Source organism: Prionailurus bengalensis, chromosome B3 (assembly GCF_016509475.1).
Source record: "Prionailurus bengalensis isolate Pbe53 chromosome B3, Fcat_Pben_1.1_paternal_pri, whole genome shotgun sequence".
NCBI lineage: Eukaryota > Metazoa > Chordata > Mammalia > Carnivora > Felidae > Prionailurus > Prionailurus bengalensis.
This window is the reverse complement of record NC_057355.1, coordinates 112,273,513-112,297,630: the sequence shown is the minus strand read 5'-3', so window position 1 is coordinate 112,297,630 and position 24,118 is coordinate 112,273,513. Positions and strand designations below refer to the sequence as shown.

The following is a 24,118-nucleotide window of genomic DNA, read 5'->3' as shown; positions in this document are numbered from 1 at the left end:
TACTATTCTTTTCATTCTACTACTCTTTCACATTGATGGAAATGTGAACAGAAAATGATTCAGAAGATACTCTTATTACCGAATTATAGCATCTATTTATATTAGTTTTTACATTATGATCATTTTAACACTTTATTTCAAGTACTTCTACGGTATTATTGCAAATTTTATACTCTAGTATGTCTCCTAAAATTAAAAAAAAAGAAACCACCACTGTTGTAGTAACTGGTGATGGTCTCTGAATCACCCAAATACTCATGCTGAAAACAGGAACTTGGGAAAATTTGTCTGTAATTGAAGAGCAGTTATGTAGGAAAGTCCTTAAGTTTAAGCGTTGAGAGATTCCCAGGGTTTCCTGGAAGATGGGTTTGATATTCTACTGCATGGAATGAATCAAAAATTCATTTTCTTCTACTTCAATCACTTTCATGCAAATCCAAAGATATTGGTTCAATCTACATTTATACTTACCACCAATACATACACACTGTTAATATGTACCTTGAAAAGGACAAGCACAGATACAACCATAGGTAGTTTTACCATTGCCAAAAAAATTTCCTGTTAAGCATCCACAATATGTCTATGAAGTAACTATGTATTTTCAACATTATTCAAAAAAGAATTCGAACAGTACTACAATGACTTACTCAAAACATAAGAAAAATCCAATGGAAGAAGAGACACTTACACCTAGAACTCCATCCAGCACCATGCACCACCTCACTAGACTATTACTATTCTCTAGTAAGAAGTTTTCTCAGATCCCATGACCACAGGAATATTATGATAGAGAAATGTGGGCAATGAAGGGAGAGCTACACTCTCATGCTCACTTCAGAAAAGGTTATTTTATTTTCTGAACTCAGCTGAGAGAGTACAGCAACAACACATTTTTCTAAGTTCAAGTGAATTAACTGACCTGAAGAATGTCTCCCTTCCAAATATACTATTTCGAACTAACAGAAAAACAAAATATGGTTAAGTCAGAGAGATCAGGACTAACTGTATGTTTACCTAGTATCTTCATGAATGATCTTCACCCAATAATAAATAAAATCTTCTCCCATAAATAAGGCTACATTCACAGGTCAGAATCTATCATATCAGCATTTAAAGCATTCTCTATTTCCTTTTCTCATTTTGTCACTCCAACAAATTGAACACACACTCAACAATTACCAAACTTCAGAATCTGAGAGCTAGAAAGGCCCTTAGAGATCATTTGGTCCATTCCTCTTTTCTTCTAGACCTCCCCATTTACCTATTGAGACACTAATAGCTAGAGAAGACAGTAATTTTCTCAAGCTAGTTCATAGCAGGGTACAAACCAGAACCAAGGCAACTTGATTTCCGTACTGGTATTCTTTCCACTACATCATGCTGTTGTCAAAAACTCTGAAGAGCCTGAGATTTTATTCTAAATGCAAGTTAAGTAATCAGCTTGGACAGTGTCATGGATATTGAGAAACAAAATCATCTAGCCATACACAACTTAGATACTAAGGACTGAAACCACATACTCTTGTGTACTGGGTTGAATAATGTCTCTCCAGAATTCATTCATTGTGATCATAACCTTATTTGGAAATCAGGTCTTTGCAGATATAATCAAGGTAACATGAGGTTATAGTGAATTAAGGTGGGCTCTAATCCAATGACTGGTGTCCTTATAAGAGAGAAATTTTAATACAGATACGGAGGGAAGACCGCCATGTGAAGATGGAGGTAGAAATTAGAGTTATGCTGCTACAAACCAAAAAACACTAAGGACTTCTTGTAAACAACAAAAGTTAGGGATGAAAGGATTTTTTTAAGCCCTTAAGTGTGTGGTAATTTGTGATAGCAGTCCTAGAAAACTAATGTAACTACCTACACATACAACTTCCTGTGTATATTAACAAGACTTTATTAGGCCAATGTCATCATTAGCATACCTCTACTATTCCAGAAGACTCTTGCATGAATATAACTTGATTGTTCATTACAGAAGCTTCAGGAAAGACCCATCAACTCTTCAACAAGAAACATCAACAATTTTCAAATCCTTGCCTTGCTGTTTCGCCAATTCTAAACTATTATATCATGGTATTCAATCCTAATCAGGCCCCATCATTACCACTGGAAGACTCAAATAAAATTTCAAATTCTCACATTTTAGCCTTGACTTTGCCCCTCTAAGATACCACCAAAGCTCTTGCAAGGTGGTATTCTCCTTCACAGCATAAGCCATAAACTCGGCTTTGTTTTATCAGTAGGTTGTGTTAATGATACCTGGTTAAATCAGCATCAGATAATCCTGGCAGAAGGTATGACACTCTTGGGTCAGAGACAAAGAAGTTTACTACTCAAAACAACAGTAGTGGCCAGAATATAATCTTTTGCACTGGTTCCCCAAGCTCTAATTCTTAAGAGGCAACACAAGGAGAGCCAGTGATGCCTGTACACACAGTAGGCTGTATTATAGGAGAAAAAAGCTGAGCTTATCCAATCTAAATCTTTCAAGGAGTAACAAACCCTATCTTTTCCCCCAAAGGGATTATCTTGATTATCCTGAACAGCAAAGAAATCTATCACCTGTCCTTATGGAAACACTATTTCTATCTACGTAGGCTGTTTGCTATACAAATTTCCTTAAAAGACAGCCCCCAACAAAAGCTGTCAATGCTTCTGCTCAGAATATGGACAGAAACACAAAAGACTCCTAAAGAATTGTCTCCAAATAGGTGTCCTCTTTGTCCTAAAAGGCTAGAAATTCTTAGGAAATCAGAATGAACATAGTATAACACAATAAGTATTACATGTTACAGGAGAAAAAAATTAGAGCAAAGTATACTTTCTGTATAACTAAAACCACTTGAACTGAGTCACAATTTCTTAATATGCCTATACATCAAATACCCAAAAGTAAACACCTATGATATTATATTTATTTTAAAATGTTCCATTTCTAAAATAGTATCTCTAACAAGTTTTTTTGCTAATTTTCTAGGTTTGGTAGTGCTCATGAGAAAAATGAGCACTTTAATTATACCTGTAAACATGTTAATTAGTGAAATCCTCCAGAGCAGATTTTAGGGTACTCAGATTTTCAACCAAAAAATCTAAGGTCCATATTTATCTGAAATGTTTGTGAAAATAGAGGTCTTATTTAAATTTTATACTTTTAGGGGTGCCTGGGTGGCTCAGTCAGTTAAGCGTCTGACTTCAGCTCAGGTCATGATCTCACAGTTCACGGGTTCAAGCCCCGCGTCGGGCTCTGTATTGACAGCTCAGAGTCTGGAGCCTGCTTTGGATTCTGTGTATCCCTCTCTCCCTGCCCCTCCCAACTAGCGCTCTGTCTCTGTCTCTCAAAAAATAAAATAAAAATGTTAAAAATAAATAAATAAATTTTATGCTTTTAAATTGATCTACATAAAAATGCTTTCACATAGTTATATTTAAACATCAACACTTTTTTTGTATCTGTTTGAAATCTAAGATTGTATCTAATACCATTTCAATAGTGACCTGTTCTAACTTAAAGTCTGAAGTTAAAGTCTGAAAAAGAAATTAAAAACTGAATTTTATAAACAATTTTATTTTTATTTTTTTACATTAATTTAAAACTTGGAGAGTGTTCTGCATCCTGGAGGGTGGGGGAGAAGCTATATTAGAATGTCTTTAGAATTGTCAAAAACTAAAATTTCCAAATAGTATGCGGACATAAATAGTATTTTTAAACTGTAAACAACTTTAAATTGAGCAATTTAACTTTATCCCTACCCTTAGGTCAAGCAACAATCCCAGGATAAAGAAAGGCAGGATGATGAGTAAAATGAGCCACCACACTACATGCCTGCAGCTAGCTGTATGACTAAAAGCTTATCACTTCATCTTTCTAGGTCTCCTTATTCCCATTTACAAAACACACACACACACACACACACACACACACACACACACACACAGGCATTAACCTAAATGTTCCTCAAGGTCCATTTTGTGTAATAATTATGTGAGAAGCTTTTACCCTTCTGATAGGCTCCATTTTCTCATGCTTTAAGGAAATTCACTTTCTACTTTCTTGCCCCGCCAATCTTGTAGAATCCACCACAGATGCAAGGTATTCTAATGAACTCCAAGTAGTCCATGTATGGCTGAGACTAAACCATGCATTCAACAAGTTGTAATACTTGCTATCCTTCCTTCAGAAAATACCAAAATCTAAAACAATCACTGCTGACAAGAAGCTCAATCATCTAGGGGCATGTGAGTGGCTCAGTCAGTTAAGCGCCTGACTTTGGTCCCTGATTTGAATCTGTACTACAAAGTTGCAATAATCAAAACAGTATGGTTTTGGCCCAAAATCAGACTCATCAATCAATGGAACAGAATGGAAAGCCCTAAAATAAACATAAGCTTAAATGGTTAATTAACCTATGACAAAGGAGGCAAGAATATATAATAGGGGAAAAGACAGTCTCTTCAATAAATGGTGTTAGGAAAACTGGACAGCTACATCCAAAAGAATGAAACTGAATCACTTTCTTATACTACACACAAAAACAAACTCAAAATGGATTAAAGACCTCAATGTAATACGTGAAACCATAAAACTTAAAAAAAAAAAAAACAACAGGCAATGATCTCTTGGACATTGGCCTTAGTAATATTTTTCAGGGTATGTCCCCAGGCAAGAGAAACAAAAGCAAAAATAAACAATTAGGATTACATCAAACTAAAAAGCTTTGCACAGTAAAGGAAACTATGAACAAAATGAAAAGGAAGCCTACTGAATGAGAGAAGCTACTTGCAAATCCAATAAGGGGCTATGTCCAATAAGGGGCTAATATCTAAAACATATAAAGAAGTCATACAACTCAAAACCAAAAAACAAACAATCCAATTAAAAATGGGCAGAAGACCTGAAAGAAGATATACACAAGGTCAACAGAAACATGAACATCACTAGTCATCGGGGAAATGCAAATCAAAACCACAATGAGATATCACCTTACACCAGTCAGAATGGCTAGTATCAAAGGAAACACACACACACACACACACACACACACACACACACACGCGCGCGCGCGCACGCACAAGAAATAACAAGTGTTCACAAGAATATAGAGAAAAGGCAACCCTTGTATACTATTGGTAGGATTGTAAATTGGTGGAGTCACTATGGAAAACAATATGGAGGTTTCTCAAAAAATTAAAAATAGAAATACCATTCAACACAGCAATTCCACTTCTGGGTATTTATCTACAGAAAATAAACATACTAATTCGAAAACATGTATGTACCCATATGTTTATTGCAGCATTATTTACAATAGCCAAGATATGGAAGCAACATAAAACTCCACTGACAGATGAATGGATAAAGAAGATGTGATATATATACACATATTACTCAGTCATAAAAAAAAATACTGAAATCTTGCCATTCATGACAACATGGATGGAGAGTACTGAGCTAAGTGAAACAAGTCAGATGGAAAAAGACAAATACCATATGATTTCACTTATATATAGAATCCAAAAAGCAAAACACACAAACAAAAGAAACAGACTCATAAAAACAGAGAACTGGTAGTTGCCAGAGAGGTGGCAGGAAAGGCAAAAGAGATGAAAGGGATTAAGAGGTAAAAACTTCCAGTTATAAAATAATTAAGTCACAGGATGGAAAGTATAGCATAGGGAATGCAGTCAATATAATGTGATAAATTTGACTGATATAATCACCAAAAACTGGAAACTCCCCCAAAAGTCCATCAACTGGTAAATGGATAAACTAAATGATATATCACCATATAGCAGAACATAGCTCAGCAAGAAAAAAAGAACAAATTACTAGTATACACAACATGAATGAATCCTAATGCATTACGTTAAGTGAAAGAAACTAGATTTCAAAAGCTACATACTAAATAATTCTAGTTAAATGACATACACGAAAAGGTAGACTATAGGGACAAAAAACAAATCAGTGGTTGCTAGGAGTTGTGGTGAAGGGAGAGGCTGACTACAAAGAGACAACATAAGTGAATTTAAAAGATTATGGTGACGAATATACATTTGTCAAAATTCCAAGATTAAACTCTAAAAACAAATAATAACTTTAATGTAGGACTAAAATCTGGACAAGAATCCAACCTTTAAAAGTCAGCTATCAAAAATGTCAAAAAATTCTAAGATGAGTTGTTTATTTCAGCACCAAATATACCACACAACAATGCAAGTACAATGTACCATATTTAGCCATAAACAGGGAGTAAAACATTTTTTTTATTATATGTATTACAGATTACACATGGTACTCAGAAAATGTTTATTAACTAATACACAATTCAACAAAGGTTAGACTGACCTGGTCTTTCTACTTCACTGCTATACACATACATGCTTCAAACACATAATTATCCATTTCTCAACATATTAATTTATAATTAGAACAGGGAAGTGCTGTCCACAAATATACTAACCTGAATTCGTTCAGTTAATCAATAAAGGCAATAGAACACTTTATCTTGAATGAAAATACCATCAGGGTCATGGGTACTCTCTTAGCAAAAGCAGCAACCTGGAACAACAAAAACAAATAAACAAATGAAATTGAGCCCTACTCTAAGTTCAGTTAGAATACCCTCAGTTATTATACCATTTAAAAAATTCCTTTTTCTCCCTTATAACATGTTATAACATGTGAAACTTTTGCAAGCAGTGCTTTTCTGCAAGCAGTGTTTTTCAAATCCCAATAAAGAATGGGTTTTTACTTTGCAAATTACAGTCAAACACAGTAACAGTGTCTTAATTTGCTCCATAGTTTATCTTAAAATAAGTCAGCACCTATAAAACTTACTGTGTGAACACAAAACCCTTTAATTTTGTCTACTTTTTAACATATAGGACAATCAGAATTCTCTCTTTTCAGACTAATGCTCAAAATCTTCTACAACCCTCACACCCCAATTAGCTCTACAATCTAATTTCTGACTATCTTCTACAGAAAATTCCATTCAAGCCAATTTAATTTGCTTGCTTTCCACAGAAAAATGTTGTCATTCTCTGCAACACACCATTCCTTCTTTTTAGAAGAGGGACTTTTTCTCCCTTATCCTCTTGGTGAATCAATGCATATCCATCAATTTTCTCAAAATCCAGCCCCTCCATTTCTCCCTGAGAGCTGATAAAACCACTCTGTACTCCATTAATCCTTGCCAGAATATGTTGCTGCCTTATACAGGCGCCATCTCATGTGATCTTCTGTTAAGGGACCCTATCTCTTATTTCTTTTGCCTCCCAATTATATACTACCATGTTTGACACATAGAAAGTAATCATATGATTGACAAGTGAATGGTCTTAATAAAGATTCACACATCAAATGTTTACTAAGTACATATGTACAAGTCATTAAGTACAAAAAGCCAAGAATAAGATAGCAACACAATACATTCTTCGGAAATATGTCTTTCTGCCAGGTACTTTACTATTGATACATGAGATTTAGGACTGACATTATTATGAATTGTGAGAAGCAGTCTTTCTCCAATGACACCAAAGCCTACTGAAACCAATTTTTTGTGATTAGAGATAATATTGAACCAACTTCAACTCCTCCAGCATAAGGTAATCCAACTATTTTCATTTTAAATTCCAAAAGTCAAAAACCTATTCTGAGGCAGACCAGCTTATTGAGAACATTCAGTAAATTAAACTAAAAATAATAAGCACATTAGTATAGTGCTTTACTATTTACATTATCTCAACTGCTAGATCTGGTTGAAAAAGACAAACTACTGCTAAGTTAACTACTCCAAGGGCCCATAAACAAACAATTCCTAAATGGCCATTAACTAGAAAAATCAGCTAAGGGCTCGTCATCATTTCTTCCTAAACTTCACCCAAAAGGCTTTACCAACCTCCCACAATAATCCAGTAGTTTAGGATTTATGCTTCTAGCCATTATGGTGTAACTGGTACCAGATTTACGCTCAGACAGTAAGCAACTACAAAACTAGAGAAAACATATGATGAAACAGTTTACAGACACTGGACAATAGTATAGCTATGCATTCCCTGAGTGAAGGAAACAAGCTAGATAAGCCCTATAAACACCTTGACTTTTTGCCAAGAGACATGTCTAGATACCACTGTAGGCAGGGAGATTCAAAGCATAACACAGCAATCTCCTTAACTTGAAAAGACAAAGATCTAAGTTCAGTAAGTTATAGGTGGCAGGAATTACTGGAATAATACACCACAGAGGAGACATTATGCAAAAAAAAGCCCCATCTATGTAGGGGTCCACTTGAGTCTGACTTAATACTCATCTACACACAGAGTAAAATCCATGAGGCCAGGCAAAAAGCAACAGCTGAGGAACTAAAAAAAATGAACAAGCAGAGCTGAGGACATCGGAGGTTCCATCCAACCAGAGTAGAGAGAAACCTTGTATACTCTGGGCAATAAGGAGACACCTCAGCATGGCTAAATCAGTCCTAGAATAAAGACTAGGGGCACCTCAGTCAGTTAAGTATCCCACTCTTTTTCAGCTCATGATCTCAGGTCATGATCTCAGGTTTCATGGGGTCGAGCCCCGTGTTGGGCTCTGCACAACAGTGTGGAGCAAGCTTGGGATTCTCTCTCTCTCTGACCCTCACCACCCCCCACTCTCAAAATAAAGTAAAAATAAACATTAAAAAAAAAAAGACAACTCTCTAATGAACCCAAAAGAGCTTAAAAACAACCCTTGAAGGAATAACCCAACCCTCAATTTAACATCTGTAACCAGATGATTAGCCAAATAGAAAACCTCTGATTTACAAGGCATCAGGTAAAGTATTCAGAAAGGTTCTGCCTCAGTAGTAGGGCAATTAGATTAAGTGATCCCACTCAACAAAGATTAAAAGCACCTTAAAGGATCAAACACCTTCCAAGTTATTTCAATATATTCCAGAAAAAGTTTGAAGACTATTTATAGGAATACAAAAATATCCAGCACCCAACAAGGTAAAATTTGCAATGTCTCCTTTTACATGCCTGACAAGCATCAACTGATTTCCAAGCAAGTTTTTAAAAAATAAGAAAAATAGAGCCATAATGAGTAAAAATATCAATCAAAACCAGCCTAGATATGACACAGTTGATAAGATTAGGAAACTAGGACATTAAAAGTTGTTATAAATGTATTCCATATGTTCTAGAAACCAGAAAAAAAGTTGACTACATTTTAAGTAAAGACAAAAAAAAAAAAAAAAAAAGACCCAAATCAAACATCTAAAAATGACAACCAGAATGTTAGAGATCCTCTACCTGACACTCAGCGAATAATGAGACTTTCTTCTCTGATGGATCCAGACTCTATTCCTGGTGTTGTATGTGAGCTGTAAGTATTGTATTGTGCCCTCAATTCCTTTTGAGTGGTTCTTCCTAGCCTTAAGTAGTTCCCTCAAAGGTATGCACTGATTAGTACTCAACTGAATTCTTGAAAGGAACCTCTAGAGATCTGCCCAATTCTCTTGCAGCTCTCTCTTCTATGACATTCTGCCCTGTGAACTCTAGGTGCCTTGGCTCCCCACAGCTTCCCAGCTCCATCTCTTCAACTCAGTAAGATTTCTTGGCTCCTCTGGGTTCTACTGACCTGCTCCATGCCTAGAAACTCTCTCCAGGCTAGAGCAATCTTAAGTCTCACCTAGTTTGTTTCCTGTCTCTCAGGGATCAAAGTCTTGTGTTGCCTGATGGCAAATGTCTTAGAAACTGTTGTTTCATATTTTTTTATCCAGTTAGTTCTTTCAGGCGGAAGGATACCAATTCCTGCTGGTCCATCTTGGCTGGAAGCACTATATTAACCATTTTAAAGGGGAACTATGAGCTAAATTAACTTTGTGATAGCACTGAACACTGAAATTTTCCAAAATTAGATGTATCCAATTGACACCACTCATACATTAATAAGTTATCTGAAAGCATGTAATAAATGCATAATATGTGGTTAAAAAAAAAAAAAAAAACATTAGTAACCATGAAGGTGAAATACCAGCTGTTTGCAAAGAATAAACAACACCCAGTAAGAAAAACAGTGAGGGGCGCCTGGGTGGCTCAGTCGGCTGAGCGCCCGGCTTCGGCTCAGGTCATGATCTCACGGTTTGTGAGTTCAAGCCCCGCGTCGCGCTCTGTGCTGACAGCTCGGAGCCTGGAACCTGTTTCGGATTCTGTGTCTCTCTCTCTCTGCTCCTCCCCTGCTCATGCTCTGTCTCTGTCTCTCAAAATAAATAAATAAACATTAAAAAAATTTAAAAAAAAAAAAAGAAAAACAGTGAAAAGCTATTTGTTGGATATGTCTTTAATAGCCAATGCAACTAATCTAGAGAGTAAGATCTTCTACCTGAAAATGAAGGAAGATTACCTCTCATATGCTGCTGAAGGTGCATGCGGTCAAGATTTAAAAAAAAAAAAAAAAAAGGTAATTCCCAAGGAGCTTACAGAGAGGCTTTTAATATGAGCAAGAAAGAGATGCAACCCACACACCCAATCTGCCTGGGGCTGGCTCTTAACTTTTCTGTATTTTACTATGAGATCCTTAATAATCCAAGCTTGCCTCCACACTGGCTATAATGGCTTTTGATGAGGCCACTTCAGAACTTGATATACTGAATGAAGCCTCATCCAAAGACAGTACCCTCACCATGAAGTTGCTTAGAGACAACCTAACATTATGGACATCAGACACTGCAGGAGAATAATGTGGTGCTGCAGAAGGAGCAGAAAACTAAATGCATATAGAGGCTTATCCTTCTTCCCCTCAAGAAACCTTATTCCATTTGAATTTCCTATAGTAAAGAAACCCATTCACATGTATGGAATCAAATGCTTATAGTCTTCACACTGCAGCTTTGGGAAAACTCCATCCCTTGATTTGTGTTTGCCTCAGCCTTTCTGGTGTGCAGTTACTGCTGTAGAAAAGTATTGATAGCTTCAATTCATATAAACATAAGTAACTTCCAAACACTTACATATAAGACTAAAAATGTATCTGGTATTCAAGTAATCTGAACCAGTTCTGCAAGTAACTGTGTTTTGTATTACTGTGAAGATATGAAAATGTAGTTAATTATAATTTAAAGAGTCTTCTACATAACTTAATTTCCATTAAGTTATATTCCCTCTCTTACTCTTTTCGAGAGTTTCACCCTTTGAGTAAGCAACTTTTCTGCGTTCTTAATGTACTCCTTTTTGGTAGGAATCCAGAAGTATGAGATTAAATGAAAAAGCATTTGACATTTCTGGGCTGGCTGTCACAAACTGAAATGCCTCCTGTATCCTGTATATGATTGAGGTCTTCTATGTCTATGACAACAGGAGTTTCCTTACTCACTCTCCATTTGCTATTTATGTTGACAACCTCCCTTCCCAATGAAATTTACTTACACCTCCTACCTTTATAGTTCTGGTATTCACTTCAGTATGTAACATAAGTAGCATGTTGCCACTAAGATGCAAGCATTGCTTTTGGCAAGTTAAAGTGCGTGTCACTTCTTAATACACTAGAAAGGGCAAATAAAGTACACAAGTCCACACCTAAAACTCTGGTACTTTTCCATGCAGATTTGTCCACATGTGAGAGGGTGCCCAGTTTGTCTAGTGATTGTTATTTAGAGAATTGGACCACTATTGTGTGGTCATTGACTGTGGTCCCAAAATAGCCTTGTGAAAACATTATGCCTAACTTAACAGCACAGTAACATACAATAAAATAACATTTTTTAAAACAGGGGAGTCTGGGTGGCTCAGTCACTTAAGCATCCAACTCTTGACTTCAGCTCAGGTCATGATCTCATGGTTCGTGAGTTTGAACCCCTCATCAGGCTCTGCTCTGAAGGCATGGAGCCTGCTTGGGACTGTCTCTTTCTCTCTCTCTCTGACCCTCCCTGGCTCATGTGCTCTCTCTCTCGCTCTCTCGCTCACTCTCTCTCTCTCTGTCTTTTTCTCAAAAAATAAACTAAAATAAATGTTTTAACAACAAAAAAAGAGATTCCTTTATAGTTATTATCCTTTCAACTAGTCTGAAATCAGAAGGCAAAATACTAAAATTTCCATCAGTTGTAATAACATCCTTCCTTTTAAATTCCCATGGTAGTTTGAATTTCCAAATATTTTTCAATATGCCTTACATTGAATTTGACTGTTTACCCACCCCAATCTCCACAGGATGGTGTACACCATGAAAGCCAAGACCATGTGTAGTCATTTTCATATCCTCTGGTTTCTAACGCAGTGCCTTGACACACTGTGTTATACATTGACATTAGTATTTAACATTTTCTGCTCACCAATATCCCTTCTATCCAACTCAAGGATACTGCAAGGATCAAACAATAATATGTGTCAGAGTGCTTTGCAAAATAAAAATGTTTTGCAGATGTCAGATGAATTTTACTTCATTATCTATGATTATTCCAAATCTTAGCTGGCAAGTAGCAGAATGCTCCAGGGAGTGAAAAGGGAAGTGACCCTCATGATTAGCATGAGTTTGATGGTGGCTCTGCAACCTCCTTTATTCTGTCCCCTTTACTACAGGTTGGAAAGTCCACTTAGTCATGATATAAGTCATCACCCAACACCATCCCAGCCCCTACATCATCTGGCATTTTTATGGTTTCCAGCACCAGATCCAGTTCTAGCTCCCAATCTACAGTTCATAATGATTGGCATTTTTGCTACAATCTTCTACCAGGCCCTTCCCTTACTGGGAACAAACCCAGTACAGAAAAAACCAACAAGGCAGAGGCTTATGACCTAACATTATCTCTGAGATGTTGAATAAAAAAGCACTTATGGCTCTATGCCTTTTTTAAATATTTTTTAATGTTTAGTTATTATTTTGAGAGAGAGAGAGAAAGAATGAGCAGGGGAGGGGAAGAGAGAGAGAGGGAAACACAGAATCTAAAGCAGGCTCCAGGCTCTGAGCTGTCAGCACAGAGCCCAATGCAGGGCTCAAACTCACCCACCAAGAGATCATGACCTGAGCAAAAGTCGGATGCCCAACCGACTGAGCCACCCAAGCACCCCATCTGTGCCTTTTTAAAAAATACAAGTATAAATATGTAACAATGCCTTAGCTGCACTTTAAGTAGGATATGAGGAACCCAGGATCTTGTGACTTTCAAGATTATCATAATTCTCAAGAACACATTCTGGCATTGAGGTAAGAATCCTAAAACAGAAATGAAAGAGTCTTCAAATGTCATCCCAGCTCTAAATATCAATTTACTACATGATTCTAGATCTAACATATCACTGCCCTAGATTTCTAGTTATTCTTATACAAATGAAAGAACTAGAATAAACTGTAAATGTCTCTTGCAACTCTAAAATTCTGGGAGTAAAAGCCCTATACCTTCTAGGAACCATCAAAATTCTTATTTAAATACCCATTAATCTTTATACCTTGCTACTAGACATGACTTCTTCCCCAACAATTCTAAATAATTCATTTAGACAAGATATGATTCAAGTAACCAGTTCTAAAAGCAATTGTTTTCTTTAATCTTTCGCTAAAAAATTTCTTTCCAGTCCAAAAATTTCTTTTTGTTTCATTATTCTAAATCAGAGATGTTTTCCTCTAACTTTACCATCAAATACACAGTGATTATACCTCCCTAATTTTCTGGAAACTGAAAACTACAGCTTATATTCATGAAGTTCAGCAATAAATTCACATAAAATTTACTTTCCAAAACCAATCCGGGATACCTTCAATTCTACTACATTGAAAACAATTTTTTTAATTTTAAAACAGTTTTATATTACAGTTAAGTTGCAGCATACAAAGAGTTTCCATATACCACACACCCAGATTCCCCTATTGTTAACACTTGTCACAATTAATGAAAAAATATTACTAATGAAACTCCATACTTTATCCAGATAAATATAGTAAATATCAAAAAATTTTCAAAGCAAACTCTTTTAAAGATTTTGCTATTTTTAAATCTTTATTTTATTTATTTTTTTAAATGTTTATTTATTTATTTTGAGAGAGAGAGTGCACACACACAAGCAGGGGAGGGGAAGACAGAGGGAGAGAAAGCATCTCAAATAGACTCTGTGCTGTCAGTGCAGAGCCCGACACAGGGCTCAATCCCAGGAACTGAAAGTTCATGACCAGAGCTGAAATTAAGAGTTGGACACTGAACCGACTGAACCACTCAGGTGCCCCTCAAAGCAAATTCTTAAAAAGAGCAATGAAAATGTAATTCAACATAATGAATGCCACACAGTAAACAGAATACACATGGTAAACAAAATAAAATAAATATTTGTCAGGAGCTAAAATCTAGCATATCGTTGTCAATAATAAATGCAAAGAGCTTAACTCCTCCACTAAAAGAAAAAAGATTATTTTAGATTGGCTCATGAAGTAAAACTCAATTGTATACTTACATTACAAGCAACACCTAAAACAAAGTAATGAAGAAACATTAAAAGGAAATATATGAGCAAAAGTAAAATGGGCAAATACAATCAAAATGAAAGCAGAGGTTATGATCTTAATAACTGACAAAAAACACCTAGGCCCAAAAGACACCTAGCAAGACAAAGTACAACTTTTTTTATTCTAAAAGACAAATAAATTGGGGAGCCTGGGTGGCTCAGTCGGTTAAGCGTCCGACTTCGGCTCAGGTCATGATATCGCAGTTCGTGGGTTCCAGCCCCGTGTCAGGCTCTGTGCTGACAGCTCAGAGCCTAGAGCCTGCTTTGGATTGTGTCTCCCTCTCTTTCTGCCCCTCCCCCACTCACAGTCTGTCTCTCTCTCTCTCTCTCTCTCAAAAATAAAAACATTAATATAAATAAATAAATAAATAAATAAATAAATAAATAAATAAATAAATTTTAAGAGACAAATTAACAATGAGGAAGATAAATCAATTATGAATACTTTTGCACCAAAGAGCCCCATCGCAAGCTTTATAAAAAAAAAAAAATCTACAGTAGCTGTATGAAAAAATTAATACAAACAGAATAATAGTAGGTGAAGCCACAGAAGACCAAAGCAATGTAATCAGTAAGGTAAATTACTACACCATATTGAACTTACTATATTGTTTTCTCTATCACAGTACAAAGTTCAATCTCTTTTCAAGTGGGTATGGACTATTCACAAAAACTGATCATATATAAGGTCATACAGAAAATCTAAGTTCAACAATAATAGAAATAACGCAAATTATGTTCTCTGATCACAGTGCAATAAAACTACATACGAAAAATAACAACAAAAAGCCCTTACTCCTGAAGGTTAAAAAATGTTATCTTAAACATCTTTTGAAGGAAATAGAAAACAACAAAACTGTAAGTATATGAAAAAATAAGATAAATTTCAAATGGATCAGAGATGGAAATATAAAAATTAAAACCATGAAAGTCCTGCAAGAAAACATGGATGATTTCAGGTATAACCTGGGAATGAGGAAAGTCAGTCTAGCAGTGATTCAAAATCCAAAGGTAAAAGATAGCATTTTTAATTAATAAAGTCAACAATAAAAACCCTTTTTCAAAGTATACATGGCCAAAAGACCCTCAAAACTATAAGTAAAGGCAGAAAACAAACTGTGAGAAAAATGTGGCTGCTAAGCATTACTGCATACTTGACTTGCAGCCAGTCCAAACTCAGATGTGCTATTGAGTATAAAAAACACACAAGATTTTGAAGACTTGGTACAAAAAAGAATTCAACTATCTCATTAATAATTTTTATACTGACTACATGCCAATGATAATACTCATTTTGAGTGTTGAAATGACAGGATTTTAAATATAAGTGGTAATATTTGGATATTTATAATTAACTATTATAATTAAAATTATATTTTTATTTTTTATTGTGAAATTTAAATTTTCTTGTAGCCACATGTGGCTCATATTACATTTCTATCAGATAGCACTAATTTATATTCTGATCAAATAATCCCCCAACTCTGCAGCCATTCTAAAGATACACTTTCACAAATACAACATATGGAGAAGGTTATTCCAACGAGACATCATTTGCAATGGAAAAGATGAGAAATACGCCAACAAGGTCTGGATGCATAAACTGCAATATACTAGCACAGTGAATGTTATATAGCTGTAAAAAAGAATGAAGAGGACCTCTATGCATATATGCTCTCCAGTATATATGCTATTATGTAAATACAAGTAATGTACAGAACAAAGTATGCCAGCTTTTAAGAAAAAAAATACAGATTATATATATATATATATATATATTTTTTTTTTAAACAAAATACTGGAAATACCAAAATTAATAAAAAGTTACTTGTAGGGGTGCCTGGGTGGCTCAGTTGGTTAAGTGGCCGACTTCGGCTCAGGTCATGATCTCACAGTCCGTGAGTTCGAGCCCCGTGTCGGACTCTGTGCTGACAGCTCAGAGCCTGGAGCCTGTTTCAGATTCTGCGTCTCCCTCTCTCTGACCCTCCCCCGTTCATGCTCTGTCTCTGTCTCAAAAATAAATAAACGTTGAAAAAAAAAAAAAAAAAACCTTAAAAAAAAAAATTACTTGTAAAAGGCAAGGAAGAGAATGGAACCAAAAGGAGGAGATATGGGTAGAAGAATGTTTATCTAAGCTTATATTATTAATTAGTTTTGATTTTTGAACTAAATACATGTTTTACATAGTTAAGAATAAAATTAAATCAAAAGGCAGGGGGTAGGGAGCATGGTACCTGGGTGGCTCAGTTGGTTAAGCATCCACTCTTGATTTCAGTGCAGGTCATGATCTCACAGTTCGTGGGATCAAGTCCCGTGTTGGGCTCCATGCTGACAGCCTGCTTGGGGTCCTCTCTCCCTGCCTCTCCCTTGCTCATGCTCTCTCTCTCTCTCTCAAAATAAATATAAACTTTAAAAAAATTAAATCGGGGCACCTGGGTGGCTCAGTCGGTTGGGCAGCCGACTTCGGCTCAGGTCACGATCTCGCGGTCTGTGAGTTCGAGCCCCGCGTCGGGCTCTGGGCTGATGGCTCAGAGCCTGGAGCCTGCTTCCAATTCTGTGTCTCCCTCTCTCTCTGCCCCTCCCCCATTCATGCTCTGTCTCTCTCTGTCCAAAAAAAATAAATAAACGTTGAAAAAAAATTTTTTTTAAGAAAAAAAGAAAAAAAAAGAAAGAAATGTTAAAAAAAAAAAAAAAGTAAGCTTGAAGGGGCTCCCACTGGCCAAATCTGAACATCAAATCAAAAGCTATAAATAATTATAAAACATTAAATAAATAAAAATCAATGAGACTATGCATCAAAACCAAATGGAAATGGAGGGAAGTTCCACGTCCAATAGACTAGAATAAGCTTGTCCAGACCAATCCTCCTGCAGATTACAATTATAAAACTTGAAAAAATACGAACGACAATAACATCTGAAGGCATAGGAACATGAACAGAAGCAGATTCTGGAGGGCAGTGTATTGTTGGGGAAAAAATGGCATTCTTGCCCAAAAAATGGCAGCAGTAAATATATTGTACACAGCCTGAGGGCAGGTCACAGTCAGTGGCCACACAAAGAAAATAAAATTCCCAAAGAGACTCACAATTTTTTTTATGTTTATTCACTTTTGAGAGACAAAGAGAGACAGAATGTGAGCAGGGGAGGGGCAGAGAGAGAGAGGGAGACACAGGAACTGAAGCAGGCTCCAGGCTCTCAGCTGTCAGCACAGAGTCCAACGGCGGGACCCAAACTCACAGTGAGATCACGACCTGAGCTCGAAGTCGGATGCTCAACCGACTGAGCCACCCAGGCACCCCGAGGCTCCCAATTTTTAATTGCAGTGTTATCTTCTAGAATACCAGATGAAGCTTCCAAAGCAACTGCCAACACTGGAAAGTGAAGGGGAAATTCCAGAAAAGTCAGAAAGTTAAGTCATAAAACCTACTTATAACTCTGCCCAAATCTTTGGAGGACCAACTGACTGACCAATGAACTGCATATATGCAGGACAGATACCAGCCAATGATTGAAAAAAAAAAAAAAAACCTGACAATTCAACTGCCTCCTAAGATACAGTTTGCAGTATGAGTACAACCAAATTAACTGCCTGCTAACACAAAGACATCAGCCCTTTTATGGAGGAATGTAACGGAATCTATAACATTCATAACAAGATGAAAACTCAAAATTAATTTGACAAAGGTCAAAAAAATGAGACCAAACAACAAACCAAAAAATAAATACCAACCTTGTAGAATCGGATGTTGGTACCAATCAACAAAGATTTTATTTTTTTTTTATTTTTTTAATGTTTTCTTTATTGTTAAGAAACAGAGCACAAGCAGGGGAGGGACAGAGAGAGAGACAGAGGATCTGAAGCAGGCTCTGCACTGATAGCAGCAAGCCCAATGTGGGGCTCAAACTCGTGAACCACGAGATCATGACCTGAGCCGAAGTAGGATGCTCAACTGACTGAACCATCCAGGCGCCCCAATAAACAAAGATTTTAAAAGAACTATTATAAATATGTTCAATGAAGAAAGAAAAATATGCTCACAAAGAAACAGAAACCATAAAAAAATAGAAATTCTGTAAAAGAGTATCTACAACAAGGAGAACATACTGGAGATGATATAGCAAAGAGTCAGTGAACCTAAAGTTAGATCAATAGTAACTTAACTTTCCCAGAACTTACTTGTCGTATAACCGGAAGTATGTACCCTTTGACCAACATCTCATTTCTGCCACCCCCTAGCCCCTGATAACCACCATTCCACTCTGTTTCTAGTTCAGCTTTTTCAGATTCCACATATGCAATTCAAGTACTTAAAATGTCTGATATGCAGTATTTCACTTAGCATATAATTTCACTTAGCATATAATGCTCTCAATGTCCATCCATGTGTCACAAATGATAGGATTTCCTTCTTTCTCATGGTTGAATAACATTCTAAAGGGTGTGTGTGTGTGTGTGTGGACACATTACACACACACACACACACACACAGTATATACATACCACATCCCTTTTATCCATTCATATGATAACAGGTTGTTTCCATATCTTGACTACTGTAAACAATGCTGCAATGAACACGAGAGTGCAGGTATCTCTTCAAAATCCTGTTTTCACTTCCTCTGGATATATACCCAGAAGTAGAATTGCTGCATCATATGGTAGCTCTATTTTTAATTTTATACAGTTTTCCATGATGGGTGTACTAATTTACATTCCCACCAACAGTTCACAAAGGTTCCTTTTTCTTTTTTCCTTTTTTTTTTTTTAAGTTTATTTATTTTGAGAGAGAAAGAGAGCACACAAGCCAGGAAGGGACAAAGAGAGAGGAAGAGAGAGAATCCCAAGCAGGCTCTGCATCGTCAGCACAGAGCCCATGCAGGGCTAGATCTCACAAACTGTGAGATCATGACCTGAGCCAGAATAAGAGCCAGACGCTTAGCAGACTGAGCCACCCAGGCGCCCCAGGTTCCTTTTCTCCATAGCTCTACTAACACTTGTTGTATCTTGTCTTTTTGATAATAGCCATTCTAATAAATAGGAGTTATATCTCATTATGATTGATTTGCATTTCCCTAGCAATTATAATGTCAAGCATCTTTTCATATTAAGTAGGCCATTTGTATGTCTTCTATGAAAAAATGTCTATTAAGTTCTTTTGCCCATTTTGTAACTATATTAAAAAATCCCTTTTGCTACTGAGTAGTTTAAGTTCTTTATGTATTTTGGATATTAAACCCTTATCAGATATGTGACTTGGAAATACTTTTTCCCATTCCATGGTTGAGGTTAGTTCCTTCTTCTACTCTCCATTTGCTAACAGTTTTTATCATGAAAAGATGTTATATTTTGTCAAATACTTTTTACACATCTATTGAGATAATATGATCTTTATCTTCTATTCTATTAACTTAATGTATCACATTTATTGATTTGTATATCTTGAATCATCTTTGCATCCCAGGGATAAATCCCACTTGATCATAGTGTATGATCCTTTTAATATACTGCTGAATTTGGTTTGGCAATATTTTATTAAGGGTTTTTACATCTATGTTCATCAGGAATACTGGCCTGTAGTTTTCTTTACTTGTAGTGTCTTTTTCTGGCTTTGGTATCAAGGCAATGCTAGCCTCACAAAAGGAGTTTAGGAGTGTTTCCTCCTCATTTTTTTGTAAGAGTTTGAGAAAGATTGATATCAATTCTTCTTTAAACATTTGGTAGAATTCACCAGAAAAGCCATCTGGGACTGGAATTTTATTTGTTGAGAGGTTTTTGATTACTAATTAAGTCTCCTTACTAGTAATTGGTCTGTTCAGATTTTCTATGTTCATGATTCAGTCTTGGTAAATTGTATGTTTAGGAGAATTTATCCATTTCTCTAAATTGACCAATTTGTTGGTCTATCATTGTTCATAACAATCTTATGATCCTTTGCATTTCCATGGTATCAGTTATAACATCTCCTTTCATTTCTGATTTTGAGTCCTCTCTCTTTTTTTCTTGGTGAGTCTAGCTAAGGGTTTATCTATTTTATCTTTTAAAAAAATAGTTCTTAGTTTCATTGATCTTTTCTATTTTCTTTCTAGACTCTATTTCATTTATTTCCACTCTGATGTTTAGTATTTCTTTTTTTCTACTAATTTTGGGTTTAGTTTACCCTTCTTTTTCTAGTTCACTGAGGTATAAAGTTAGGTTGTTTATATGAGTTTGTTCTCTTTTTTAAGTTTATTTATTTTGAGAGAGCGAGAGTGTGCGCACAAGCAGGGGAGGGGCAGAGAGAGGAAGAAAGAGAATCCCAAGCAGGCTCCTCGCACTGTCAGCACAGATCCTAATTCAGGGCTCAAACCCACGAACCATGAGATCATGACCTAAGCTGAAATCAATTGTTGGATGCTCAACCACCTGAGCCACCCAGGTACCCCCTTTCTTTTTTCTTAATGAGGGTGTTTACATTACTATGAACTTCCCTCTTTAAAACTGTTTTTGCTGTATCTCTTAAGTTTTCGTATGTTATTTTTCCATTTTCATTTGTTTCAAGGTAGCTTTTTATGTGACTTGTTGTTTAGTAGTTATGTTGTTTCATCTCCACATATCTGAACTTTCTAGTTTTCTTTCTATAATGGAGTTCTAGTTTCACACCATTGTGGGTATGAGAAGATGCTTCATATAGTAGAGCTATTTTGTATGACACAGTAATAGTAGACAAGTGACATTACATATTTGTCAAAGTCCATAAAATATACAACACAAAGAATGAATTCTAATGTAAACTATGGACTTTAGTTAATAATAATGCATTGATATTGGTTCGTCAATTATAACAACTGTGTCACTCTAATATAAGATACAAATAACGGGAGCAGTGGGTATAATGTGAGGACTATGTACTTTGTGATAAATTTTTATGCAAACCTAAAAGATCTCTAAAAAAAATTAAATGTTTGTTTAAAAGATGCCATAAGCAAAATCAAAAGACAAGTGAAAAATTGAGAGAAACTCTAAACAACATACCTTACAGACAAAAATCTATTATCCCTAGTATAGACAGAATTCTTAAAAGCTGAGAGAAAATGAAACCAAAAACTTGATAGAAAAACTGGCAATAGATAATTCACAAATAATAAAATACATAAAAACTGCCCTTAAACATATGAAAAATGTTCAACCTCACTTGTTATGTTGACCTACCACTTTTTAACCCATCCTCCCAAATTTTAAAATATTCTGCTGCCAAAACTACAGGAAAACAGATACTCTCATAAATTGCAGTAATAATGTAAATAGGTACATAATGGAGGAGAATTTAGCAATATCTAACAAAACTCACAGAGCATTTACCTTCTGGCTTAGCAATTTCACTTCTAGAAATTCACCCTAAAAAAAAACCCCAATAGTACACAAACATATATGCACAAGGTTATTCACTGCAGCATTGCTTTTAATTGCAAATTAATGGAAAAACCCTAAATGCAAAATATCCTAAATTGGAGCAGGGTTGAATAAACATCCATATAATCAAGTACTATGCAACTATAGAAAGATGATGAAGATAGCGACTTCCTGAATATATTAAGAGAAAAAAATAAAAGGGCCCAAATATTTATTGTATGCAAATATTTTAGTAAGAAAGAGAATTAAGAAAATATCCATGGATCAGAATAAAATAAAGATTTAAACAAGAAAATTATAAGACCAGGGGCGCCTGGGTGGCTTAGTCAGTTAAGGCCTCCGACTCTGGCTCAGGTCATAATCTCACAGTTCGTGAGTTTGAGCCCCACATTGGGTTCCATCGTGCTGATGGTGCAGAGCCTGTTTGGGATTCTCTCACTCTCTCACTCTCTCTCTACCCCTTCCGTGTAATCTCTTGCTCTGTCTCTAAAATAAGAAAAAGGAAGGAAGGAAGGGAGGGAGGGAAGGAAGGAAGGGAGGAGGGAAGGAAGGAGGAAGGGAGGAAGAAAGAAAGAAGGAAAGAAAATTATAAGACTGGTTACTAACAAAGGATGTGTATCAGTTTCTTGTAGCTGCTGTAACAATTTATCATATACCTAGTAGCTTAAAACAACAGAAGTTCATTCTCTCACAGTTCTGAAGGCCAGAAATCCAAAATCAGTTTCACTGAGCCAAAATGAAGGTATCAATAGGTCCTCACTCCCTTAGGAGGCTCTAGGAAGGAATCTATTCCTTGTCTCTTCCAGCCTCTGGTGGCTGTCAACACTTCTTGGCTGTGGCTGTATCGCTCCAATCTCTGCCTCTATGATCATATTGCCTTCTCCTCCTCTATGTCAAGTCTCTCTCTGCTTGCCTCTTACGAGAATATATGTGACTGCATCATGTAGGGCCTATCCAGGGTAATGTCTCCATCTCAAGAGCCTTAACTCAACTTAATCACATCTACAGAGGCCCTGTTTTCATGTAAATATCATTCACAAGTTCCAGAGATTAGTTTATGCAAGTCTCATGCATGTCTTTTGGGAGGTCATTGTTCAGAGGGTGTATGAAAATGGAGTGAAGAGATGGGGGAATGACACTTCTGAGTATACTTGTTTATATAGTTCTGACTCCTGCTAATGAACTCCTATAGTTCTCAACCATATGAATGTTTCACATATCCAAAAAAGTGTAACAAGGATAAATAAAATCAACAAGGACGGAAAAGGGCTAGCCCTAAAAGTGGTACATTAACCGAAGGAACCAGAGCTAAAAGTATTTCAAATAATTAACATATCACCACTGAAAGAGAAGTAGGGCCATTGGGAAGAGGTAACTGAAATAACTTTTGAGCATGGTATTTTGTCTATAATCTCAAGCTGAAAACAAAAATAGCATTAAGTTTGTTTTTACCACTGGAATGGGTTATCAGTTTTTAGACTATCCTTTATGCATTCTAGGATTGATTAAGTAAGCAAATGTATTGTAAATAATCAGAGCCAGGTGTCTCACTGTCAGCAAAGAGAATGAGAAATACTGAAAAAGTAAGTTTAGAATGAATCCTGGGGTACTGGATTGAAATTGGGCCTACCAACTTGAACTCAGTTATAAATATACATACACAGAAATATAAATGGATATGAATGTGTCAGCATGTAAATTTTCCTAACTCCATCTAGAGGGCCTAGAAGCAGTAACACCCCAGTAATAATGAGGACAATAACCAGTACCCAGACCTTATATCTAAATACTATTTTCCACTAAGAGGAATCAACACTTCTTGAAAAAATTGTTGATTCTACCTCAGAGGCTGGGATAGTATAAGATAGACCCAGAATATCTTGTGGCAGACACGAAAAAAACGCTCAAAGAATGATGGAAATATGTCAAGAACACAGGAGTTGGCCTGAAGAGACCAGATCTAGGACAATCCGAGAATCAAAATAAATGACAGTAATTTGACAGCACTAAGTAAAAATAAGAATCTATGTGTACGTACATGTTAAAATGTCAACTAGTTACAGGAGAAATCAGCACTTGGCAACCACTATATTAATAACATTGATTCAATAAAAACTCAAAGGGATGCCAAAGTAGTTAAGAAAAGTCTGATGAGAAACAAAATATTTACATACTCTCAAGTATTTCCTCATAATATACTTTCTAACTGCAAAGGAAAAAAATAGTACCATTACAGTGA

The 24,118-nt window shown here is 36.0% G+C and overlaps 1 protein-coding gene across 12 annotated transcripts in view; it reads right to left on the bottom strand.

Annotated features, from left to right (window-relative positions):
• Window positions 1–24,118, bottom strand: part of FUT8 (fucosyltransferase 8) — a 311,102-nt gene that overhangs the window by 256,277 nt on the left and 30,707 nt on the right. For all 12 annotated transcript variants that reach the window (XM_043556372.1, XM_043556375.1, XM_043556378.1 and 9 more), the window contains exon 2: window positions 6,474–6,571. The gene's annotated coding sequence lies outside the window, so the exon portion shown is untranslated. The remainder of the gene's footprint in view (window positions 1–6,473; window positions 6,572–24,118) is intronic.